This window comes from Nansenia antarctica, assembly GCF_963989245.1.
Source record: "Nansenia antarctica genome assembly, chromosome: 1".
NCBI lineage: Eukaryota > Metazoa > Chordata > Actinopteri > Argentiniformes > Microstomatidae > Nansenia > Nansenia antarctica.
Genome location: NC_137674.1, coordinates 58,175,007 through 58,201,653, shown reverse-complemented (window position 1 = coordinate 58,201,653; position 26,647 = coordinate 58,175,007). Strand labels below are relative to the sequence as shown.

At 41.5% G+C, this 26,647-nt stretch overlaps 1 pseudogene across 1 annotated transcript; it reads right to left on the bottom strand.

Annotated features, from left to right (window-relative positions):
- Positions 1–1,154: 1,154 nt before the first annotated feature.
- On the bottom strand, positions 1,155–19,032 carry LOC308151558 (annotated as a pseudogene). The gene is made up of 3 exons: positions 18,861–19,032; positions 18,697–18,826; positions 1,155–1,181 (listed from the first exon to the last, which is right to left on the bottom strand). The product of its transcript is annotated as an uncharacterized misc_RNA (transcript).
- Between the last annotated feature and the right edge of the window lie 7,615 nt (positions 19,033–26,647).

The following is a 26,647-nucleotide window of genomic DNA, read 5'->3' as shown; positions in this document are numbered from 1 at the left end:
AAAAAAAACAAGAAAAAAAGGGAAAAAAAACACATAAAAAGTAATAAAGAAGATTCGCTAATTTTTTTTAGAGACAACTTTTCCAGAAAAATGCTCCCCAGTGCAGGATTGGGAGCACTTTATGAGTACGAAGCCAGGTGTGTGTGTGTGTGTGTGTGTGTGTGTGTGTGTGTGTGTGTGTGTGTGTGTGTGTGTGTGTGTGTGTGTGTGTGTGTGTGTGTGTGTGTGTGCGAAACGAGCCTGGATTTTGTGGGGGAAGAGCTCACAAGTGCACCGGGAGAACTATTTGTAAAGCACAAGGACAACTTTGCCAGTCAGTTATGAAACTTTCTTTGAAAGGGTACAGTACAGAGGCATTAGTGACTTTTTGAAGAGCTGATTATTTTCCCTGCTTTCAAATACTACATGGAATCAAAGCTTTTCTGTGTATATCTTATCTTCATTTACCTGACACGTCTTTCGACATTACTTTCTCAGCTTGGTGCGGTATTGCAGAAGACAGAAACTTTACCAACATTTAGTTCGATCTGCTTATTTTCCCTTCCCCAGTGGCTGCCTAAGTGTCTCACAACAACACTGTGCTCACAATGTCCAAGTGGCCAACTGAAGAAACGAAGGGTGGAGGAGAGGTGGGGTGTAGAGGAGGAGAGAAGAGTAGTCAGGAGATCAAAGGGCAGACGACGGCGTTTCAAGGCTAGGCCGAGGGCAGATGGGAGGAGAGGTTTGAAGAGCAGAGGAGAGAGGGGAGAAGTGGATAGCAGTGCAGAAAGAAGGTGGCTGGACGGACGGATGGATGGAGGGAGGTCAGTGGAGATGGGGTGGATGAGATTGGAGATGCTGAGGGAGGTAGGTCTTAGGGCAGGTGGAGTGGATGTGATACTGTCATAGTACCCTGTGTCACATCTCCACCAGACATCCACCAGAGGAACAGAAGCCACTTTCTGCCATGAAACAAAGTGCCTTCAGATTACAAACCGAATCGTGAGCCTGGATGTTAACACCAAACACATCAATGTTGATGTTTCCACTCTGTCACTGATGGGCTATTTTCTATGTTTATTTTGCCCCACAAGTGCTGATGGAAAGGTATGGTAGCTGGGAAGGGTATGGGGCAATTGTCTTGCATCAGATAGAGCAACTCCATCCACATTGGGTCAAGTGTTGTGTAGGAGTGACTCCACCTGTTGGGAGACAATGGGGTTAGAGTATGTTAGCTATACATGTGTTCCACTCCTGGTCGTGCGTGTGCGTGTGCGTGTGCGTGTGCGTGTGTGTGTGTGTGTCTGCGTGCATGGGTGCGTGCATTTGTGTGTGAGAACAACGTGGGGAAAGTCAAGAAAATGTTGAATTGTGGGCGTGGGCCCCTCTTTGGTCCAGGACAGGCGTCACAAACAAGGAAGTCATGGCAGCCTTGAAGAAAAAGGCGATACAAAAAGGAGTGTAAAAGCAATGAAGTACAAAGAGAAAGGAGTGAGGCTCTGGAACTTTTCTCAGAAAGACAGTCAGAGATTCTGTAGGTGGACAAAGACGCTGGTGATCGATGGCCTCTCTTTCTTTCCTCTAAGGAATCTTCATCCCTGCTGAGTGGATCTTTTTTAAAGAAAAGAAAAGAACAATTAATGAATAAAACATTGCGTTGTACAGGGAGGAGAGTGGGACACTGGGACTGCAGGCTCTCCTTTAGAGGGATATGCCTCGCCCTCACCTCCGCCATTTATATCGAACAATGTGAGAGAAAAAGATAATAATGATCATAATGATAATAATAATGATATTTTATTACTCTAGCGAGAATGTTTCTCTGCTTTTACACAAACTGTGAAGATTGACTGTGGAAGATCTACCTGAGACCGTCCATAACCTTAACCAGCTGGTTTTTAAAAATGTATTGTAAAAAAGAGAAAATAAATGAAAAATTCCGTACATTGTTGGTTATGAAAAAATGTTTTGAGGACTTGTCTTGTTTCTTAATTTTCTGTTGAAATGATCTGACTTTTAACTTCCTTTCTTCTTGTTGTCTACCTTGCATTGCTGAAGTATCAAAACGGATGGAAACATGAGAAGTAAACCTATTTGGTCAACTGTATAACTTGTAAATGTAAAAGAAGCTCTATTCAAAGGTTTATGATAAATGTTTTATGTTGAAGGAGTACAGGAAGCACAAACATACAGTATAAGGTCTCAACATGTAAAATGCAGTATATACTGTATGCACATACCTGTGTATGTGACCACGCTCCCGCAAAGTCAGGCTTATTGACCCCCAGGAAGATACATAATCAATCATTAATTAGTTAAGGATAATTAATCATTTAGTATGTGTTTTATACCCATTTATACTGTGGCTCCCATCCAAAGACATATTTACAAAGAAAACCAGTGAAAGGTTACCCAGACCTCCAAGAACTGAAAACAAACAAGAATGGGTTGGGATTGTGACTCTCAGAGAACATAGCGTTAGCAACATAAGCCGGGGTGAGTTAGAGCGGGTCATGTACATGTATGGGCATATGCCTGTACAGTAGGTGTGATAAGAAACAAGTAAAGAATAAAAACCATACATAACAAAACAGAGCAGAATGATGAGCATTAGTCATTAGACCTTGATACATGCAAATGTATTTGTGTGCACAAATGTGTTTTTTTTGTTACATATATATATATAATATATACTCACTGAACACTTTATTAGGAACACCTGTACACATTCTGATTCATGGAGGTGGTGTAATGGTGTGGGGAATGTTTTCTTGGCATACTTTGGGCTTGTTAATACCAATCAATCATCGCTTGAATGCCACAGCCTATTTGAGCATTGTTGCTGACCATGTGCACCCCCCACCCACACACACACAATTTACTTTACCAATCGTCTATTGGCTACTTCCACTGGTTTCCTGAACATGAAAATGAGTACAGTGTTCTTTAGCGGCCTTCCCAGTCACCGGATCTGAATCTAAAAGAACACTTTTGGGATGTGGTAGAATCTGAGATTAACAGCTTGAAAGTGTACCTGAATCTGCAGGAATTGTGTGATGCAATCATGTCATCATGGACCAGAAAATTAATATTTTCAACATCTCGTGGAATCAATGCCACAAATAATTGAAGCTGTTTTGAGAGCAAAGGGAAGCCCTACCTAGTATTAGTATAGTGTTCCTAATAAAGTGTTCGGTGAGTGTATATATCATGTTGAATGTAAATTAAAAATGGGATATCAGAAGACATTTTGTTCATTTTGCCCATTTAAAAGACATATTTAACAACATTAGTTGATCTCGATGACCTGGAAGATATCTTCTGTGCTTCATGTTGGGGAAAGCTTGTTTTATTGATTTAGTTGACCGGGGCACTAACCTGATGCTGTAAAGTTGGCCGGCTTCCGCTATTCTGGATAACAGAATGAACGTTTTGAAATTCAATAACAAGTGAACTGTTTGATGGTTTAATATTGGTGTTATGTAAACACACCCTGCTGAGGTATAGAGTGGAATTTGAAAAGTGCCAAATTGCTTCCTACATGGACGTCTCTCTTAGTGACTAAATAAGGGAATGAGGTACCTGAGGTGTTTGTTTCTGGGTATCATTGTACTTGTTTTTCATCCTAACAGAAGGGCTTTGTCACGTAGTGCCATTCCTTACTCTGCGTTAGCTCTCAGTATCAGTATCCAGTCCTAATAATATCATATTATATCTAACTATCACACCACCTTCACTAGGTGTACGTTATTGGGTAAGTCTCAATAGTCTAACGTGACTTTTCTCTCTCTCTTCTTGTCTCCTCTTGCTTATCTGCACTGATCTGAGAACAATGGGGCAGTTGAAAACACAACGTAACCAGCTCAGTGGCCTTGCGGTTAGAGTGTCCGCCCTGTGATTGGGAGGTTGTGAGTTCCATCCCTGGCCGAGTCATACCAAAGACTAGAAAAATGGTACCCAATTAGGGCTGTTACGATTATTCGACGTCGTCGACGTCACCGACTACGTCAATACGTCGGTTAGCGTAATATGCGTCGGTTAGTCGTAAATAAACAAAATGGCGTTTTTTTTTTTTTTTTACCTTTATTTTACCAGGCGAGACAATTAAGTGTATGAGTGAAAAATGGATAGCTACTAGCTAATGTTACACAAGCAATGTAGCTCACCACAGTTCGTATGTCTTGTCTTCTGGTGTTAGTAACGTTAGCTATGTAGCTGGCTAGCTACGGTAGCCTATTGTCATTGTGGTGCGAGCACCTACTGTACGTTATCTAGCTCGTAGCTCGCATGCTACGTTAGCATCAATTTAGCTAATCATAACATAGCAGCGAGAGTAACGTTAGCTAGCTATGTGTTGTGGTGATGGACAGACTTCTAAATGGCCATGTTGGCATTCAAGTTGGCTAAACATAGCAGTGAGGTGGAGACAAAAAAACTTTTTTTTTTTTTTTTTTTTACAGTACAAAAATTATCGTTAGACTTATCGATAAATTAGTCGTTAGACTAATCGAATAACCGATAAAATAATCGCTAGATTAATCGTTAGAAAAATAGTCGTTTGGGACAGCACTATACCCAATGCCTCCCTGCTTGGCACTCAACAGTAAGGGTTGGATTGGGGGTAAGACCCTGCGACATACCAGCGTCATGTCCAGGGGGTGTACGTGTACATCAAGCCGCCTCATGCTATGGAAACAGGAGATAGGTAAGGGCCATTAGGCTCGAGAGAACCATTGGTTCTCAAGGCTACTTACTTTGAAACACAACAGGGATGCAGAGAATTAACTTTTACCTGTTAAATTCAACCAGGGAAGGGAGAAGGAAGAAAACGTAACACTATTGAGATGCACCCACTGAATGACATGGAAGCAAATGAGATCTGACTCTGAATTGTTCTGAGAGATGTGTAACACTGACGTTTCCTATCTCCTACTGTGCCAACACCCTATAATAATGACCTGTCACTCTTCTCTGTTTTGTGCTCTATTTATATATAATTAGGCTTTTTTTCCACTGTATTTCTTTGGATTTATCACCCATATTTTTTTGTGCCATACCTGCAACTAATGATAAAATAAAGAAAACAGATATTTTATGTGTGTGTGTCAAATAAGTTGTGTTCTGTTGTTGGGTACTGGATGTACACCTTTTGTTTGCCTATAGAACAGAACAGAGTACAATAGAAAATACTAGAACACCTCATCTATTGTATCTGCCCCACCTGCAGTAGCCTCTTACCATTCCAATGTATATCCAAAGTAAATTGAAAGCTGTTCTTGAACCATTTGGAGCAAATTGCTGGGGTCGGTCTCCTTTTGAAGGTAACACTCTGATGTTTGTTCCCCAACAGTAAGAATGACTAAGTGGCACTGACCTTGAAAAACACAAGTTTGAACACACTGAAGTGTTTTCTTTCATTTTCGCCAGAATATTTTTTTAGCAATGTAAACAAACCATTGTTGTCAGAATGTTATCGATCGGTGGTCAACTATAAGGCTTCATTGGTGAGTTGTATCAAATTTGTCAATGTAGTGTGTTTGTTTGTGGTCTGACAGAGACGTCGATTGTGCCTGCTGTTGTGATTGCATCTTGAGATGTATTATTTGGCTCAAAGCGTAAGAATCATAGCTTTGAGAGGATGTAACACTTGACTACCTACATAAACATAGGAACATAGGAAGCACGTACATGACTACCTACATAAACATAGGAACATAGGAACACGTACATGACTACCTACATAAACATAGGAACATAGGAACACGTACATGACTACCTACATAAACATAGGAACACGTACATAACTACCTACATAAACATAGGAACATAGGAAGCATGTACATGACTACCTACATAAACATAGGAACACGTACATGACTACCTACATAAACATAGGAACATGTACATGACTACCTACATAAACATAGGAACATGTACATGACTACCTACGTAAACATAGGAACACGTACATGACTACCTACATAAACATAGGAACATGTACATGACTACCTACGTAAACATAGGAACACGTACATGACTACCTACATAAACATAGGAACACGTACATGACTACCTACGTAAACATAGGAACACGTACATGACTACCTACATAAACATAGGAACACGTACATGACTACCTACGTAAACATAGGAACACGTACATGACTACCTACGTAAACATAGGAACACGTACATGACTACCTCCATAAACATAGGAACATAGGAACACGTACATGACTACCTACATAAACATAGGAACATGTACATGACTACCTACGTAAACATAGGAACACGTACATGACTACCTACATAAAATAGGAACATAGGAAGCATGTACATGACTACCTCCATAAACATAGGAACATAGGAAGCATATACAGGGCAAGACAATTAGCACATGGCGCTAGGGCCCGCCGAATGCTTAACAGGTTTAACGCCCACCCTGTTGTCATTTGTTCTCCTACAGTACGTCTGACATGCAGGTTTGTTCTTAACACCCTCGTCCCCACGGCTCTCAGAGCCCCACTTTATTCCCTTAGAGATCACCTGTCTTAAACTCAAAGGACTGGAAACAAAAGCTTTTGTGCTGTGCAAATTGTTCTTTTTACTGTGCAGCCCCTCTTTGTGAAGCTGTCGGTGGGTTCAGCTCTATGCTCTAAGCTTTGGGCAACGCAAGCTGGACCTTAGAGACAGTAGAGTGTGAGTGACAGTGGCGAAACATTGTTTACATTGAAGTGTCATGTGAATGTAATGTTATTGTGAACTTGGATGAAGTCCAGGAGTTTGCCAGAGCAACTCCCCAAATTGAGTCCCAAGACACTCGTGTTAACTGTTCCAATACCACACTCCCTCGATTTGGAATGCTGTATGCATCCACAACAGTCTTATGTGTGCAGTATAAACTAATTAGTGTGTAATGCAATGCAACATTGTTTTCTATCATTTCAGGGCGCCCTCCTAAGGGTGCCCTGTCAGTTTGTTTACATTGATATGAATGGGTGGTTACTGAAACTGGGCCTTGCTTTTGGGAAGGCTGTCTGCTCTTTTCATTCAGACACGTCCTCCCATAGAGGCAGGCTACGGCCCTGTCTCACAGAAGACATGTCCCTTGTAAGACAGTTTTTTTCTGGGAGCAGATCAGGAGAGGCTGATGATGATGATCCTGTTCTCCGCTGAGCCCGTCCTCTGATTTCAACCTCCACCAGCCTTCACTGGAGTGGATGCATCTACCTGTTGAGTTGTTGTTGTTGTTGTTGTTGTTGTTGTTGTTGTTGTTTTGCGGCATGCCCTGGGGGAACAGTGGGTGAGCGCTTTATTTTTTATGAGATGCAGGCGTTTGTCATCAATCTCCCTGAGCCTCCAGGCTATCCTCAGGCTGCCACCACCTCTTCCTCCTCCCTCCTAAAATACATGTGTGTTTGTTTGGGCAGATTCCCCTGCTGGTTTAGATAACTTTTTTATCATTATTAATAAATCATCACCTTTACAGATTTCAAAGGAACAACCTCGAGCCCTTCTCTCAATGCAGATCTGAAGGGGTTCAAACAGGTGTAAACAATGTGGCTATCCACACTATCCACACTATCAACAAACTGCACCTAGGTTGATATGCAACCATTTGCCAGGTTAATGTTAGGGTGGGTGAACAATTAGTTGAACAGTAGTTGAAAAGGAATAGTTAGAATCTACAAAAGGACTAAATAAATGGGTTGTGTGCCCCCTCCTCTCTGTGCCCCCTGCCCTCAACAACATCCCCACATCACTCTACTAGGCATTTATTAGTATGGACACCGTGGCACCAGGTGCACCAAGAGTCTATTGTGTATAAGACTGTAAGGTTGTGTCAGTAAGCAAAGTGGTAAAAAAAAAAGTATTCTTTTCTAACACAGTGGTTTAAAGGTACTCTAAACTTTGGTTGTTGCCTTTATGATCTTGTTTTATCCTTCATGCCTTCCATAAAGCGTGACAAACCTCCTTTTATGTCCGGATGATAAGTTACTCCCATAAAAAATTCAGATTGTTTCTGCAGCTGATAACCCCTGGTAGCATTTGCCCTTTAAAATCCTATGCACTTTCAATTACCTTCCTGGACGTCTCATCCGTCCGCTTCCTTATCGTCTCCCTCCTCTGTTTCAGCTCAGGAAGAGATTGCTCTGTAGATCTACATTAGAATGTGCACCAGGTATCTCATCCGGTGAACAGTGCCATTTTACATTACATTATATTCCCCTCTGTCCTTGCCATGCACAGCGACAGCGCTTTGTTTACATGGCTGCCATTGCTTCCTGGGCGGATGGGAAAATGTCATGGAATGCTAATGGTCTGCTAATATCCCCTCTGAAGGCGCTAGCCACGTCAGTCAAGCCAAATCCATTCAGCTATGCCAACTGTCTGTCAAAAGTCATTCAGCCAAGCTCTAGACGACCTCAGTATTGACACATTAGGAAGGGCAGTTTTGATCTATTTTCTATCAACAGGCATCTACAAGCGAAACATTTGTGACAGGGTCTGATGAAAAAGTCCCCAAGTAGGGCAAGGTAATTTTTCAGTTTTTTCCAGATTATGAAAGGGCAGATTGTAAGCTTTCAAATGATGTGTCATACATTGAAATATGAACAATTCAGCCTCAAAGTTTTCACTGACACTTTTTACAGCCAGGTAAAGGGTGGGAACAATAATGGCGCTTTTCCACTACCGGGCTGACGCGGGCCGCATTTGTATCCGAGCTGCCGTACTTTCAAAAACGCTTCTCCATTATACGGAGCGACCCGGGACTGTAGGAGGAGTTACGTAAGAGCGCTTCACTGTAATAAGTGCCGCTATACAGCTCAACGGGGGGAAATGCGATAAGAATTATGTCAAAATGCAGCATTATCATGCACAGATCAGCCTTAAAACATGTAACGTTAAGTGCCTGTTACTTGCCGCTTTCAGTTCGTCACATCAACGGGGGAAATGCGAGATGAACTCTATGCGAGTTCTATAAATTCCTCCGTTGAACGGAAAGTCCTAAAGTGTAGCCTTCCCCCTTTCCACTGGTAATAAGGAATTGGCAAGAATAGGTCGATATAAATCAGGGGTGCCCAATACCGATCGCAAAGGTAGTATGGGTAGATCGCATGGCATTGAACAAAACCCAAAAGGAGAGAATTTTTTTTTAAATAAAGTTCGGCTATCATCCATCCTCACTATGGCTTTTGCCACTTGATTGACGTACAGGTAAGCCAGTCTGAGATCTGATCTTTTCACCTAACACACGGTTCACCACGCATGCGCAGTCAACAGCGCCAACTACAAAATACAAAATACCAGCGAGACTAATTACCTAGTTAGCCTTCCAATTTCTACTATTTACTATGTAATACTAAAGAAAGGGTATACAAATGAGTGGGGAAGCTGGACCAATTAAGAAACCAATAACGTACAACTTCCATCCAGAATGGGAGGAGGACGTTTTTACACGATGTGATATTGGAAGTGCGTCTGTCTGATCTGCAAATCTATGATGGCTGTTTCGAAGAAGGGAAATGTGGCAAAAGAGCGAAAACGTACGGCTGTAACGATAGCTTCTTATCGCGTCAGTCACGTTCTTGTTAAACACAAGAAGTCATTCAAAGACGGCGAAATTGTGAAAAAAACGTTTCTCGAGGCTGCAGATTGCCTTTTCGATGACAGATCCACAGTGGCTGATGACACCTTGCAAGCCTGCCTACACCTTGCAACCAGCTCCTACAGCCCTGACTACTAGAAACTAGCTGCCTCCTCCCAGTGCCAGGTCTCCCACTAAGGTAGAGAAATGCATTTATTTCCTCCTTTCAAACTAGGGAATTATCTGTTTTGTATCTGGTTTACATTTCTGTTTGTTGGATCAGTAGTTGGCTATGTACTGCAGTACTGGCTGTCAGTGTGTGAGTGAGAGAAAGTGAGTGTGTGTGTGTGTGTGTGTGTGTGTGTGTGTGTGTGTGTGTGTGTGTAAGAGAGAGGAAGAGAGAGGGGGAGAGAGAGAGGGGGGAGAGAGAGGGGGAGAGAGAGGGAGGGTTTGTGCTATGGCTCCCTATGCAGACTGGCAAATGTGTGTGTGTGTGTGTGTGTGTGTGTGTGTGTGTGTGTGTGTGTGTGTGTGTGTGTGTGTGTGTGTGTCTGTGTGTGTGTGTGTGTGTGTGTGTGTGAGAGCGAGAATAGCAAAGAGGGAGGGTTTGTGATGGTCTTCTGTGTGGCTGTGTGACAGAGAGAGAAAGTGTATTGTGAGTTTACTATGCAGGCTGGGAACTGTGTGTGTGTTTGTAGTACCGGTAGATCTTGGCAGACTGGCTACTTGAAAAGTAGATCTTGGTTCAAAAAAGTGTGGGCACCCCTGATATAAATAGATCAACATTTAAAAACAGATGAAGAGAATGATTACAATATAGAGATAAAAGTGTTATTACTGGAACTGTATTCTATTAGCGGGATAAAGCACTCTCTCTATTTCGGGCTATACTGTGCAGTGTAGCCGGCGTCCTGGTTCCTCCAGCAACCGGACACTTCCATAAATAACAACAAATATGTAATATGTAATATGTATAATACCACTTTCATTGATAAAATGACGCCAGGGATGGAAAGATTCAAACTTCACAACAGTAAATTGGATATCTAGAGCAAAGCTATAGAAACTGATTTCCTGTTGTAAGCACACAATGAAACCAGTTTCTCTACTTGAAGCTTGACATTGGCTAGACAACAGACACATTTAAATGATTACAAAGACCTGATTGCTCTCTTTTCTCCTGACCTGCACCGAGATGGACTAAGCCATCTAGAGCAGTTTTGGACCTATTGTGTTTCCCCAGACCCAGTACTCTGCGACCAGACTAAACCAGTTTGTGGCCTTTGTGTTCCTTTTACATCTTTGTGTCACTAGGTGAAAGTGGGGGTCGATTCCCCCTTAAACCTTCATCCCCCATCATCTTCCTCAATGTACAAATCCACACCCATTGTTCATGATTGGTCTAGACCTCACCCGAGGGCAGACCTCTTACCTGAGGGTACCTGAGTGCATAAATACTGAGATGTAATGAATGATCTGGACTTTGAGAGGAACTTTGAATCTTCAGATGCGTCTGACGAACCTGTAAACTTCCTCCTTCTATAGAGGAAAATATTAAATATCATTTCTTATACATCTTGAAACGAAACAGGCTGCCTTTATTGATAATTTGCTCTAACAGTAGCCTGCAGCTGTAGCGTCAGGATATGTTGGTATTTGATCACCTCTACGTATATAAAACATATAATGCCGCTCGGCATTAATGGCGTGCACGCGGAAAATCGCGTCAGTGACCACCCGCCACTGATGTGAAAACTCCTGGAGGAAACACAGAATTGTAAAAAAAAATCAAAAGTACCGATTTAAGTACTGTTTCGGTACCGGTACCGTTTTTAAAGTATCGATTTGTCACCGGTATCGAATAAAACCCAAACTGTACCCAACCCTAACTATATGTTTACATGCCAACTAATTAGCTAATTCATTTCTGTCATTTAGAGCTGAGGGGAGCAACAGAGAGACAGACAACAGGACAGCAACAGAGAGACAGACAACAGGACGGCAACAGAGAGACAGACAACAGGACAGCAACAGAGAGACAGACAACAGGACAGCAACAGAGAGACAGACAACAGGACAGCAACAGAGAGACAGACAACAGGAGAAGACAGCAACAGAGAGACAGACAACAGGACAGCAACATAGAGACAGACAACAGGAGAGGAGAGCAACAGAGAGACAGACAACAGGATTCAAGATTCAAGATTCAAGATTGCTTTATTGTCTGTCACAGAGTGACAGAAATTCTCCTTTGACAGGCTTTGTGCAGTTCATGAATACGTTATCCACATTAAAAACACACATAGGTCACATACATACAATAAAAACAGACAGATATAACAGTGTTTATAAAATGTAGTGCCTATTTAAAAAGTCTAGTCATTTAAAAATAATAGTAAGACAGCAGGACAGCAACAGGGAGACAGACAACAGGAGAAGACAGCAACAGAGAGACAGACAACAGGACAGCAACATAGAGACAGACAACAGGAGAGGAGAGCAACAGAGAGACAGACAACAGGACAGCAACAGAGAGACAGACAACAGGAGAGGACAGCAACAGAGAGACGGACAACAGGACAGCAACAGAGAGACAGACAACAGGACAGTAACAGAGAGACAACGGGAGAGGAGAGCAATAGAGACAGAACTGAATGCACTGAACCTTTTTTTTATTCTTTGCATTATTAACACTGTTGTGTTATTGTGTTATTAAAGTGTTTAAGTGTTTTATGGTAAAGCATTATGAGTGGTGTGTGTGTGCAGGGTGCTCGTGAGTTGTATATTTTGGGGAGGGGGGAGGCTTGTGTATGGGGGCGGGGGGGTCCTCACACAAAGGAGTAGCCTAGGGCCACTGACCACCTTAATCCGCTACTGCCTATAGCTAATTAAAACTTGTAAGTCCCATCGCTGTGTGGGCATGATTCGCGCGTGCATGAGAACATTTCGCACTGTTATTTTGGAGACCCCCACAGAGCTCAGCTTATAACTCGAACCCTGGTGTCAGTTCTTGTAAATTAGCCTGCACCATCATTTTATAGCCTACATACTTTTTTTTATGAGATTTTAGATTAGATTCAGACAACGAAATACAGTAAAAAGTGTGTCAGAAGAGGGATTTGAACCACCGTCTTAAAATGACAAATAAATACTATGGCAGCGGTCAATACCACTATGCCATCATGACAATATGACTGTATGTAGCCTGCTGCTGATATCACCACAGTAGTAAATATTCATTTATTAAAATATGAACATATAACAATAACTGGGGCTAGTATGACCTACGCATTTAATCGGTCAGCAATTTCTTGCCAAACCATTTCCCTCGCCTTGTTAATTGCGGCAGTATTGCACTATTTTACATCTTAATTTTCATCTTCATAAAGATCAATAAGTAGGAGTGCTGCGCAAAAAGTAGAACCGCTGCAGAGTGTAGTATCTTCATTTCGACAGTTCGACTCTTCGGGGCTCTTTATGTCTGCGTGCACGTGGATTTCTAAACCGGTGTTCTGTGAACACTGATGACACAAGCCTGATCCTCGTTCGAGGAATCACCTGAGGCTTGAATCCCAATCACGAGTTGCCTGAACGCAGCTTTTTTTTTTATCGCCGATATACTAATCAACGTACGTGGAATACCCCCCTGACGTGTTATTTATTATCGGATGTGAACCAACTGGTCCTTTTATATTAGTCCCTTTATTTTCGCTGTTTTTCTGTTCTTTGGTTTGAGTGGGGGGCGCCGGCGTGGAGAGGGTAGTCAGGGTTCCCAGGTTTGGTCTCCTTGCACTGCATGTTGTGTGTGCGTGTTGTGTTTGGTGTGATTAATCACTGGGGAACACCTAGCCCGCTGTCTGCTGTGCATTTGTAGCAGTAACGTGCAGTGAGGTCATTGGCTGGGTAGGCAGTGAGCTATAAAAAAAAAATCATGCGATTAACGCAGCAGCCAGACTTCAAATGGCATAGCGCATACTATAAAGACAATCAATAGCCCGTATATCTTTTAACGCAGGCTCAAAACTCACTTCTTCAAGAAGTAGGCCTACTACCAGAATCCTCCCTGTTAAGCACCTATTGTATTGTTAGTTCGCTATTCTTCTCTATGCTATTGCTATACTGTATTTTTAGTTTGCTATTCTTCATTTTGCCTTAAAAAAGCAGTACACTCCTACGTTAAATGCAATTATTGTAAGTCGCTTTGAATAAAAGCGTCGGCTAAATGACTGTAATGTAATGTAGGCTAATATACTATACTATAAAGTCAATCACATAGCCCATATATACTATACTATCAAATAGCTGGTCAAAAATGTCATGTATTGTTATCTCATAACTACACATAGCGTAGCGCAACAGCCTGTATGGCATTGCCTACATTCATCTGCATCTCAACAGGATTTACAGCAGCACGCAAAACAGCTCAATGACAATATAAATTCACCTGCATCAACAACACAGGATTTACAGCATTTGAACAGCCTACATTATCTTAAGCATATGTAACATGCGTAGGCAAATGTGCGGCTAATTTCTCATCCTTTTCTGCCATCAAATGTAAAAGTTCGACATAATTCCCACGATTGATGGAGCTACTGCTCTCGTCGTTCCCCCGAAATGCTCATTCTTGACCGCGGTGCGAACAGCAGAGGAATGCCCAAACGCAAACTGTCAATCATGCTGTCAGAGGCAGCCTGCACGGTGCCTCAACGTCCATCAATGAAGACAATGTGAGAACAGACTACGCATGCGCAAACCTACGAAACCGTTGGTCTATCACTTCGCATAGCACAGAAGCACAAGCACAGTCTGCCTCTCGCACACACAGGTGCCTCTCGCCAGCAATCAGCAATCAGCTAGCTTTGGGAGCAAACTCTCCTGGTGGCAGGGCATGCATTATATTTTTAAAACAACACATTTTACATCATTTATTTTTATTTTAACAACATTTTAACACATTAAAGTTAAGAATAATGAGTACAATAAATTAAAAATATATATATTTTTGAGATTTTAAAAAAAAGACTGATATTCTTTTTCTTTCTTAAATGCCTGGGTGAGGCACTGCCTACCCTGCCTCACCTGACTGCACGCCACTGATTTGTAGTGTGGTTGCTGTGAGCCTGTTGCGTGTATGCCTTGTCTTTGTGGTGTGCGTGTCCATTCACAGATTCACTGGTGTGCCTGTCCAGAGACTGTCGGGGTAGTAGTATCCCTCTCTACCGCCAGTCGTCCTACCCTCGTTTCTAGCCTTATGGCAAGTATAATCTTGTAGTGTTTGTTTTGTATTGTATTTTTCATAAAGTAAATCTTTTTAAATATAATCGTTAAATAAACTATTTTTCTATTGCACCATAATCCCTCTTAGGTTCTCTCATTTACAGTGTCTATCTTAGGTAACTAATAAAGACTTTCTCTTTTTGATAAATTGGTTTCATGTCTCTGCTCCCTCATACACAAACCAGAGTGCTTTACTTTAGTCCCGAGGACCTCACCTCATGTAACAAAAAGGTGGCGTTGTCTCGCAGTGAATTCATCTACTGTTTAGCCGCAACCATTCGGGGCCTTGAGTGCCTTATGCCACATAAATAAAGCATGTAACTCAGTACACTAGTTAACAAACTAACACGTTTGGCTATGGCATGTAACTCACTACATACATAGTTAACAAGCAAACACATTTGGCTATGGCATGTAACTCATTACATAGTTAACAAACTAGCACGTTTGGCTATGGCATGTAACTCATTGTCGGTGTGTTGGCAACAAACATACAAACTTGTTTGGTTAGCCTAGTAACATACACACAGCTTAGTAAACAACACATGTCACTTACCAAAAACAAAGCAAGAGGTGTATCGACAGACCACACTTTCTCTGTGGATACAGTCATTGATGGCAGCGTGCGTCTTGTCAACAAACAGACACACACACACGCCAGACAAATAAAGACAAATACGAATACTAACCCCCACCGTGGTTTGCTAACAAACTGTAGGTATTTAGTGAATGTAAAACTGTTGGTTATGATATTGAGTGGGTTCTTCATCGTTTCAAATGTCGTCATATGCAACAAAAACGGTCACAACAACAGTCTTGTTTTGCTCAATTGCGAGGTTTCACAATTCCCGACATGCGGACCTTTTCACCAAGCCGTGACATTTAAACTGATTTGCATTCCGCCAAAAATTATTTAATTAGATTACGGACAAGGTTTAACATGTCAACTTATTTTTTCCACGTATCTATTAAAACTAAAAGTGTAGATTTCATTATGAGTTTAGATTTGCGGTAAGTGCTCTTGCTCCCCTCAGACTATTTTTGACTTTGACTAGCCTGATATTTATTCCAAAATGTATTTCAAACTTGTCAAAATGGCAGAGCATCTTTAAAAGCATCTGACACAATAGTATGCACAAACAACTTTTATTACAACAACAACATACAAACACCCCACTGGCATTGCTAGTGTGTCATTTTCTTTATCAACTGCATCTCAATTCCAAACAGTCTGCTCCTCCACACACACAGTCTCAAGTAACTTCTCAATTATTAATTATTCTATTATGAGCAGTGACTTGCCACTCTCCATACATATGAGGTCCTCTCACTCAACCCATGGCCCTGAGACTTCCCTGTCCGCTCATGGGTGGGACATAAATTAATCCTTCTCATGTGGTGCCATCTCGGCAACGTTGACGCAAAACTTTGCTTTGAATTATTAATATGTTGGCTCCTTCGGAGGGTAAAGCCAGCACTCCCACGCTGCCAGCCGTGCCCCATCATGGCATCACCACGCGTAACGAGAGGTTCTCATCTCATCAGAGACCCGTACCCGCTGGCGCCAACCGAGACATCTGTGCTCTGTGATGGAGGAGGCTACATGATGTGGGAGGGAGGCATCATATCTAGTTGGTATCACAGGGAGTACTACGTAGGAGTTGGCCCTTAAAACTGACTGCGGATCAGATATTTTCTCATCCCTGTAATGGTTAATTGGTGTTAAGGTTAGGCTTGGCTGGTGGTAGGGTAAATTGACCTAACCCTGTAGTTAGGGGCAAACTGTACCTCAAGGCACTAGATGAGGCTTATGTGTGCTCTGCCAGAGTAGGACACATGCAAAAAATCCTTCTTCTAGCAGGATGACTGCCAATGGCCGCTGGCCTGAGCATAGATTACCTTTTCCTCCTGTGACTGGTGGATTGATGATTCACTTACTTAGTCAAGTGTGTTTGTTTGTTTGTCACTTTGGAATAAGACGTCTGCTAAATGCGTAAATGTAAACAAACTGGAAAGCAGTGACCCTTATTATTGAGTGGACTATCCACTCTATAATGACAAAAATAATATGAAATGAAATTGAATAGAACAGAATTTATCTTCAGGTATATGGAAGACACCCACGACAAGAGGGAATAATCAAATCCATCTTTTTTTCAGTACAGAACGAGGCGTAATGACACAGGAGACCTTAAGATCATCAATCCAAGCTGACGTCTTTCACAGAGCGTTAAGGGTGTGGATTAGCATAAATGACCTTCTCTCATTGTGATGTCCTGATTATACATTGTTAGAATCCGCCCACACCACTCCTCCACATTTCTCCTCTCATCAACAGTCACACCATTATCTGAGCATGATGATACAGTATGTAGTGTGACTTTATATTCCCTAGTTGGAACATACTAACAGTGTGTCTCAGTTTTACAGTAATTGTGAGGTGATATTTGACATTTCGATATGATATTTTGATATGATATCACACAAGTCTCAAGGGACACTCCTTGTTACTGCACACAAAGAGTGTTTTTCGAATATAGTCTCAGATTTATCAAGAGTAATTGGATACTGTGAAATGTATCAAGTGGTGACTCTAGAGAGTTCCAGTTAGAATGTATCACTTCTGTCAAAATATCACAACTTTTAAAACAGGGCATGATTTTGGAGTGGAATCATTTGCAAATGTGACCCTAAAGTCTGACTCACTGTAAGTGTTGATTCAAACTGTAGAGACCTCTACATGAAAAGGGACATGGATTTAGGGGGCATCTCAATAATGTTATGTAGCCTTTCCATGTCTTCACATCTCCATCTCTATTCTTCTGAAAATACAGTAGAAGCTATGTTAAATCAATAACGAGATGCCTAGTAGGGTGCTTTAACATTTCCAGTTTCTTGATATGAGAGTAGATAGAGGAAAGGGGTAGAGAGGAGGTAGCTACTTTAGACTATTGAAATCTACCCCATGTAAAACTCACCTTGCTGTTTTTTTTGTGTGTCAGGTGTTCGTTGACTCCATGGTAACAGATGATTACAGCTGACTACTCAGTCTATCATTTTCCTATCATCTTCGTCTCTGAAAATCTCTTCCATCATTGTTCCCCGTCACCCAACGGCGCTTTGAAGAGCATCTCTGATGCCACAATCAAGGGATGCTTCTCTGTTTGAAGAACACAGAGAAAGACATCTAATCCCTCAATTACCACAGCCACGGCTATCTCATATATATACGTATATATATATATATATATATGTATATACTTATACTAAAATTGCGTACGCCTGTCGTATGTACTTCTGTCTATAAATAACAAATATACTTGAAATTGAACGCGGGTGAATGAGCTTTGTATTTACACCCTGTGATAACGCCTCAATTTAGAATGATTACACCATACAATAGCCTAATGGCATATAAAGGAAGACTGAAATACAATCATAAACATCAGTTCCCTTTAAATCTTGAATTAAACTAATTTTCCCGGCTGATAACAACATCGTTAATTTTATTACGAGCCACTTTCACTTCGCATGAATTACAGTAGGCATTACGTGTTCGAGTGTGGCTCACATGCTTGTAATAACTCCGCATAACCAGTAGGTAATGTGCGTACGTCAAGTCAAGACCTGACGTAGAGCTACGATCGTTTCCATGGTCAAATTGACTCACGTTAAAATTGTTTAAATCACTACTTTGACGTGGTTTTCTACGTACGACACGGGTAAGAAGTACGTAAGAAGTAAATTAAAGTAAAGTACTTTCTATAAATGAGGCCCCTGGAGTCCAATCAATGAGACGAGATTGGAGATGTTGGTTAAAGCTGACTTGCCCTATAAAAAACACACACCATTTTTGAGTTTGCTATTCTCAAGAAGCATTCCCTGATGCAAACCATGCCTCGCACAAAAGAGCTCTCAGAAGATCTACAATTAAGAATTGTTGACTTGCATAAAGCTGGAAAGGGTTACAAAAGTATCTCTAAAAGCCTTGGTGTTCATCAGTCCACTCCACGGTAAGACAAATTGTCTATAAATGGAGAAAGTTCAGCATTGTTGCTACTCTCCCTAGGAGTTGCCGTCTTACAAAGATGACTGCAAGAGCACAGCGCAGAATGCTCAATGAGGTGAAGAAGAATCCTGGTGTCAGCTAAAGACTTACACAAATCTCTGGCACATGCTAACATCTCTGTTGATGAATCTACAATACATAAAACACTAAACAAGAATGAAGTTCATGGGAGTACACCCCAGAGGAAGCCACTGCTGTCCAAAAAAAACATTGCTGCATGTTTGAAGCTTTCAAAACAGCACCTGGATGTTCCACTTGCACTACTGGCAAAATATTCTGTGGACAGATGAAACCAAAGTTGAGTTGTTTGGAAGGAACACACAACACTATGTGTGGAGAAAAACAGGCACAGAACACCAACATCAAAACCTCATCCCAACTGTGAAGTATGGTGGACGGGGCATCATGGTTTGGGGCTGCTTTGCTGCCTCAGGGCCTGGACAGATTGCTATCGTCGACGGAAAAATGAATTCCCAAGTTTATCAAGACATTTTGCAGGAGAACTTAAGGTCCATCTGTCCACCAATTGAAGCTCAACAGAAGATGGGTGATGCAACAGGACAACGACCCAAAGCACAGAAGTAAATCAACAACAGAATGGCTTCATCAGAGGCCCAGTCAGAGTCCTGACCTCAACCCGATTGAGATGCTGTGGCATGACCTCAAGAGAGTGATTCACACCAGACACCCGAAGAATTGAAACAGTTTTGTAAAGAGGAATGGTCCAAAATTCCTCCTGACTGTTGTGCAGGTCTGATCTGCAACTACAGGAAACGTTTGCTTGAGGTTATTGCTGCCAAGGGAGGGTCAACCAGTTATTAAATCCAAGGGTTCACATACTTTTTCCACCCCGCACCCTGAAAGTATACATGGTGTGTTCAATAAAAACGTGAAAACATATAATTGTTTGTGTGGTATTAGTTTAAGCAGACTGTGTTTGTCTATTGTTGTGACTTTGATGAAGATCAGAACACATTTTATGACCAATTTATGCAGAAATCCAGGTAATCACAAAAGGTTCACATAATTTTTCTTGCAACTGTAGATATTTCCTGCATCGTAGTTTGCCACTGCTCACATATCCTTTGGTCTGGCAGCTGAGCTCCCTTCTCTATGTGAGCTGGCTAGAAATAATTTGAAAAATGACCCAGTGTCAAGTCTGCTGATTCCGCTTTGCAGGTTGCGGTTCTTCAATCCCACTCAGTATCAACACTGCAGTGTTTTCAACTACTTTTCACTCCAAGTGGACAAAGTAAATGTTATTGTGTAGAACAGAATTGTGTTTTTGAGGGGTGATTTCAGCCATGATTGTTTACAATACATGGTGTGCTCTGTGACTGTCATCCAATGTGACATCCATATTATTGATGTTTGTCAAGTTAGTTAATACATTTTTCCATTATCTCCTACACAGTGGATTCTAGCTATTCAATGAAGATCCAATATCATATTGATAATAGTCACTATACAGTTGAATGTTGATACAGCAAATCTAATTCATTTGTAGTGCCCTTTTTACAATACAAAAATGGTCACAAAGTGCTTTACAACAGAAAAATAGAAAAAACTAATGTAGTAGAGAATAAATAAAACCAAATACCCCCAAAACGCAAGCCGCAGATAAAATCCAGAGTGGGGAGAAAACATTGGACACAGTATTAACAACACGTTATCAACAACTTTGTCAACATGTCTTGTATTGCAGTGCAGCTATTCTACTCCTCCCTGCGATCTTGGTCTCAGTGGACCTACAATACAGTTAATGAGTGGCAGAGAACCATCCATAGTTGTTTTGGAGAGGGATTTGTGTGTGGCTCCCTGTACTTCACACCGTCTGAGACGCAAGTCACACTCTGAGACACACTTGTCGCCTAAGAGGGACCTGAGATATCCTCATCATCACATCACGGTGTCCGTCCGTCCGTCTATCTACAGTATCTATCTATCACTCCTATGCCATTAATTCCTAACTTTTATTTACCTAAAACTTTCTGTTATTCATTGCCTCATATTGACTGTCTGCTGAACACAGCCAAGTGTGAATTTTTAATTGTGGTGCTGAGGATCCATTGTGATTCCTGGTCCCAGGGGTGAGGAGTGGAGATATAGATTGGTTTCATAGAGGCCCCTGCTGCCTGCTTGCCTGCCTGCCTACCTATTGATCAGAGGGAACTGTAAATAGTGGGTCATGTGGACAGACAGAGAAGCTCCATCTTAGGGCTAGTTCACTCTCAGAAAGCACAGTACACACTGAAGCTGTGGCCTGATGTTATATTATGTGCAAATAAATCCACTCTTGTATTCCTTTTATTATTAAAGTAATCACTGATCCGATATGGTTGGGTGGGTAAAAGTAATAGGGGCTACATATCAAATCACATACAGATCAGTATACATGATATCTAGTATTTCTACCACTTTACTTTGGAATGTATGCATTCCATAAGATCTCCATTGAACAACATTTTTGCACACTAGGCTAGTGTGAGGGATTTGTGTTGACGTTTGCATGTTCTAGTGATTAACAGGGAACACCACAAAGCACTTGGAAATTCCACTTCCACTGTTATGAACTTAAGCTGGTTTGTGTTACATTGTCATGCATGACTGGGCAATCAGGGGAGAAATAAGGAACATCTCCAGCCTAACAAAGGGTGATGATGATGCTCTCGCTGTGCTGTTCTCTCTCTCTAGTCCTCCTTGTCAGTACAGAGGGCTATTTTTGGTGCTCTGGGTGTAGGTGTCCAATTAAATTTCACACTCCTGTGGAGGAGCATTGCGGGGCCGCTGGGGGTACTCAGTGGGCTGTGTGCATTCTAGTGCCCCACAGTGGGGGCCTGGGGTTGAGGGAGAGAGATTGGGGGGGAATTAAGAGGGAGAGACAGATCGTACCCTTGAATGAATGCTATGGTGCTGCTATGGTATACAGTCAAGGTCCAACCAGGGCCCAACCTTTGAGAGCCTAACCTTTAGACACCATGGTTGGTCCAGAAACACTGTTTCGCCCCAGATCAAAAGGCCAGTGCTAAGACACCTCTCTGTGTTTCAGATAACAGAGAAAGCAATTTTCAGAGGGGGGGGAACGGAGGGGGTCAAAGGTGGGCTGAGGACAAGGTGAGGTCGATACTGTGGTGTGAGGTGAATAATGAGTAGTGGATAAAAAAGAGAGCTGAGGTGAGATTTAAGAGTTGTGTTCCTCTCTCTCTCTCTCTCTCTCTAGAGCTTGTATGTATTTTTCCAGTCCAGATGGTTTGGGATCCTTTGGGCTTTATCTCAGTGTGTGTTTGTTTTCTTTTTTTCTTTTTCAGTGGAGGGACCTTTAGAGGTTTTGTTCTTGTGGGTGCTTTAAATTCACTCCCATCCAACAGGAAGAGTCTGGTTAAAATCAATAAGTCCATCTGCCAGAGTGCAACTACTCCTGTTGCTGTGATGTTTGTATGGTTGCTTTATAGAAACACATTTCTGGTCATTAGTAGAGAGTAGAGAACTGGGTAGTTTGTTGCTCAACCTCAATCATGGGGTAGAGCCCAATACAATCTGAAGTGGTCAGTCCTTGAGATAAATTGGCACATACACAGCAAACCTGAGAGTATATCACCAAAAGAAATGCTTCTCCAACTCTAGGGCAGTGACAGGCCCAATCTCCACACTGCTCTAAGGCTTCCATAGAGGTGACAGGGCTGGCAATCATAGACACATCCTCACCCACACTGAATTCTAATGAGGTTTGTTCTTTTTGGGGCTTGGAGCTAATGCTTTTTTGTTATTGTCCTGAAGACAGATAATTGGTATAGAACCACATTATTTTTCATATTGTTGAATCAAAAACTGTGTACTGACTGTCAGTGGTGTAAAATAACATATAAGTTATGTGTCATTGATGTCTTAACTCCCAATAATGAGTGAGAAAGAGACAGTTACAGTCGCAGCATTAGTGACATTCTACTCTATTCTATTCTAGCAATTATGTTATGTTGTCAAAAAGATAAGGTCCAAAATAAATGATCACCTATGTCTTCATTGGTAGTAAAAATAAAAAATAAACTACAATGAGAAACTACAATGAATTTGCAGCCAGGGGGGAGTGTATTTGTGGCTGTAGTTTTTAACAATCAATGAATTATTTATTTTATTTTTTACCACCAATGACATTATAGGGGTTATATTCCTTAGGACTTAAGAAAAATCGCTGTTTTCACATACAGTGCCCTGCATAAGTAATGGGACAGTGAAGCATTACACTCCAAAAGATTTTGAAGTCAACTCCAGCATGTGATTTGCTTGCCAGGGCCCTATTCCTAGAAGGGCGATTAGAGCCAATCCTGTTTTTCTAATTCGCGATAATTTCAGCTCGGGTTCCGTTCCATGAATGTGGCTCAAATAATTCGCTGCAACCAATCCTTCAGAACAAACCTGGTAGCGACCATCTGGTTTAAGTAAGACGTGTGTAAAACATGTCTCACAGGCGGAAACTAAATCCTGAATGACAGTTCCGTCAAGTGTCTTTTTGGAAATATTAGTTCCCACCTTTTACGAGATCGATAGATAATTTGATATTTTGATACATAGTTTGATAGTGTGCTAGATATATAGATAGTTTGATAGTGTGCTAGATAGATAGATAGATAGTTTGATAGTGTGCTAGATAGATAGATAGATAGATAGATAGATAGATAGATAGATAGATAGATAGATAGATAGATAGATAGTTTGATAGATAGATAAATAAAAAGGTGTAAAAAAAATAGGTATGTATCAACTTGCATCGTCAACATCACAATGGTGTTTGGTGCAGGGCAGCCAGCTAGAAGTCTGAAGATTGCCGATTTGATACTTGATTTAATTTAATGTTTATTTTTTTTACATTTAACCGAAGCCTTCATGGAAATCGATTTACAATATCATCTATCCATCAGTAATCATAAGAAATAATAATCTATGCCAAATCCAGGGTCCAGTTAGAAGAACATTATTTACTAGTCAGAAAGGCTTCAAACACCATTGTAATCGTGTCAGTTCTACACCATCATTTTATAGCCTACATTCATTTTTAGATTTGATTCAACTTTATTGTTATAGAGTACAAGCATCAGACAACGAAATGCAGTAAAAAGTGATTAAGAAGAGGGATTTGAACCACCGTCTTAAAATTATGAATTGATACCATGGCAGCGGTTAATATCTCTCTGCCAAATCAGTGTTTGGTAATACTCTCTAACTTTCTCTCGGGAGTTGAGACACAAATATTGCATGGTTAGAAAGCAGGATTTCTCTAGCTTTTCAGCAGTCATCAAAACTAATGTGACACGGTCGGGTCATTTGGGCCGCAAGTCGGCAACCAATCAAATGTTCAGACTTTTATTTTGAAACACAGAAATACATTCCAACGTTGTTGAAAATCACAACACAAACTCGCTAGTGAAGCCAAAAAACTGCAACGCAATGGATTCGGTGAGTAACTATAACACTACTTTACATTGTTAGCAGGCTCACAAAACAAGCTGTGTTAGTTGACTAGCGAGTGTGTCATTGATCTTCATCATTGATGAAGAAAAGTCTGAACATTAAGTCAGCTGCCGACTTGTGGACCAATTGACCAGACCGTGTCACAATATGTTTAGGGGCACAAGCGACTTAAAATTATGGAGCAAGTCACATACGAAGACACTGGTATGGTGCTGGAGATAACGAATGTGATATTAAAATAGGTGAAGTGTCTCTTTAAATGAATGAATGAATGAATGAATGGTCTTTATTGTCATTGATATAGTACAGGTACCAAACAACGAAATTTGGGAGGGGGGGCTCCCCTGGTGCTAGGAAAAAAAAACTAAAAACAAGAAGGGAAAAGAGCTGGTTTACATAAATAAAGGCTATGTACACTATCCACTATACTATACTATACAAATAAAACACTGTGCTGTACTCTATGCTATGCTATACCTATTCTAACATTTCCTATTCTCTGAACCTTATGTACCCTAGGGTTGTCATATTGCACATAGTGTTATTGCACATTCATTTAAAGTGTCGCAGTTTGCAGGTTTGAAATGTACACAGTTGTGTTTCAGTATTACACTTGATTTCAATAGTAGCTGCCATCAATTTGTCTAGATTGTCCAGGGCCTAGAACCTAGGTCTTTGCTGTGTTCAGGGCCTGAATGGCCCTGGGGTAGAAGCTGAGCTTCAGTCTGTTTGTCCTTACGAACATGGTCCTGAACCGCCTGTTCGAGGGCAGCCGAGCAAAGTGTTCGTACCCAGGGTGGGATGGGTCTCTGGAGATCTTGTGACCTTCAGGTACGTTAGTCTCAGAAGTGAGGTGATTTGCATTCATAGTCACGGAGGTGTGTTGGTGTTCCACATTCTGGTATTTGGTACAGGTGATGTTATGTTTCAGCCTGGTTTGGGGGGAAATATTTCTGCAGCGTCACACTTGATAATTGCAAACTTGATATACATTTGACTACATGCAACGCAGCAAAGATTAGTCAATACTAAACTGTATAGTCTAATCAAAAACAACTGCTCCATTAGCTGCTATGACAACAAAGGAATTTAAAATGTGATCAATTCATTTGGCATGCTAGGGCAATTGTTTGTGTCAACATTAGTCAGCATCTGAAAGGCGTCTTGACGGTTGGCTTGTTTTGGAAGACTGTGAATGTACTATGCTTTGCCCTTCGCCCCTTAATAATTCAAGCATTGTTTTGCCTTCTGTTTTATTAAGATATGCAAATCTTCACACAGAGAAGAGTAACGCTGAGTGTTTTGGAAGGTCCGACCTTGGCTTAGAGCATATCCCGGGGCCAACTTTGTATTGGGCCGTAGATATCGATAAACATCACTCTCTACTCCCTTAAATATGGTTTAAATGTAAAATGGAACTGGTCTGAGTTATTGTATTTTACCTAAAATAAAGGACATGTTATCCCTGTTTATAAATTACTCTTTGGACAATCGAGGGACTTGCAGAGGACGGTCAGTAGCCTGAATGGAAGGGTCAGCCAAGTATTACCCCCCCCCACACACACACACACACACACCGCAAAAGAGCCTTCATTGACCTGATGTTTCAGCATTGATCTCTCACAGCTGCCAATCAAAAGCAAGTTGTTTTGTTCCTTGTTTTGTACTGATGGAAACATTCGTTTGGCTCTCCTCTGAAGTTATTTGCCAGAGGGCCGTCCTCCTCCTCCCTCTCCTCTCCTCTCCTCTGCCTATCCCTCTCTCTCTTCTTTCATTAACCTAATCGCTCACGGTCTGATTTCCCTCTGACTTTCCCCTTCACTAGTCCTCATCTCCATCCCAGGGGAGTGCTGTGAAGGTGAGTCAGCCGATTAGTAGCTGGGAGAATGGGACCTTTATTTGGCTGATGTACCGTCCCCTTCCAGATACGACCTCTGGCGTCTCCCCGTAGACCGGCCACACCGGGCAGTGGGCCAACAGGGTCAAACTGGGGCCAGAGGATGCTCGGACAAGACTTGGATGAATGGATGTGGAGTATCAGGAGTTTTACAGTAAGAGCGTCAGTGTTTGTTGTGTCCGTTCTGTTCTGTGAGTCTGCAGCAGCCCGACTCCCGACTATAATTGCGTTCAATTGGACATAAACATAAGACAACTCATCTTATTTGAACAATAGTTCTGCAACATTACACCTATTGATTGTCATTATTTTGTATTTATGGTGCCGTTGAATCCTGTGATTAGAGTGAAATTAAAAGTTTGGGCTG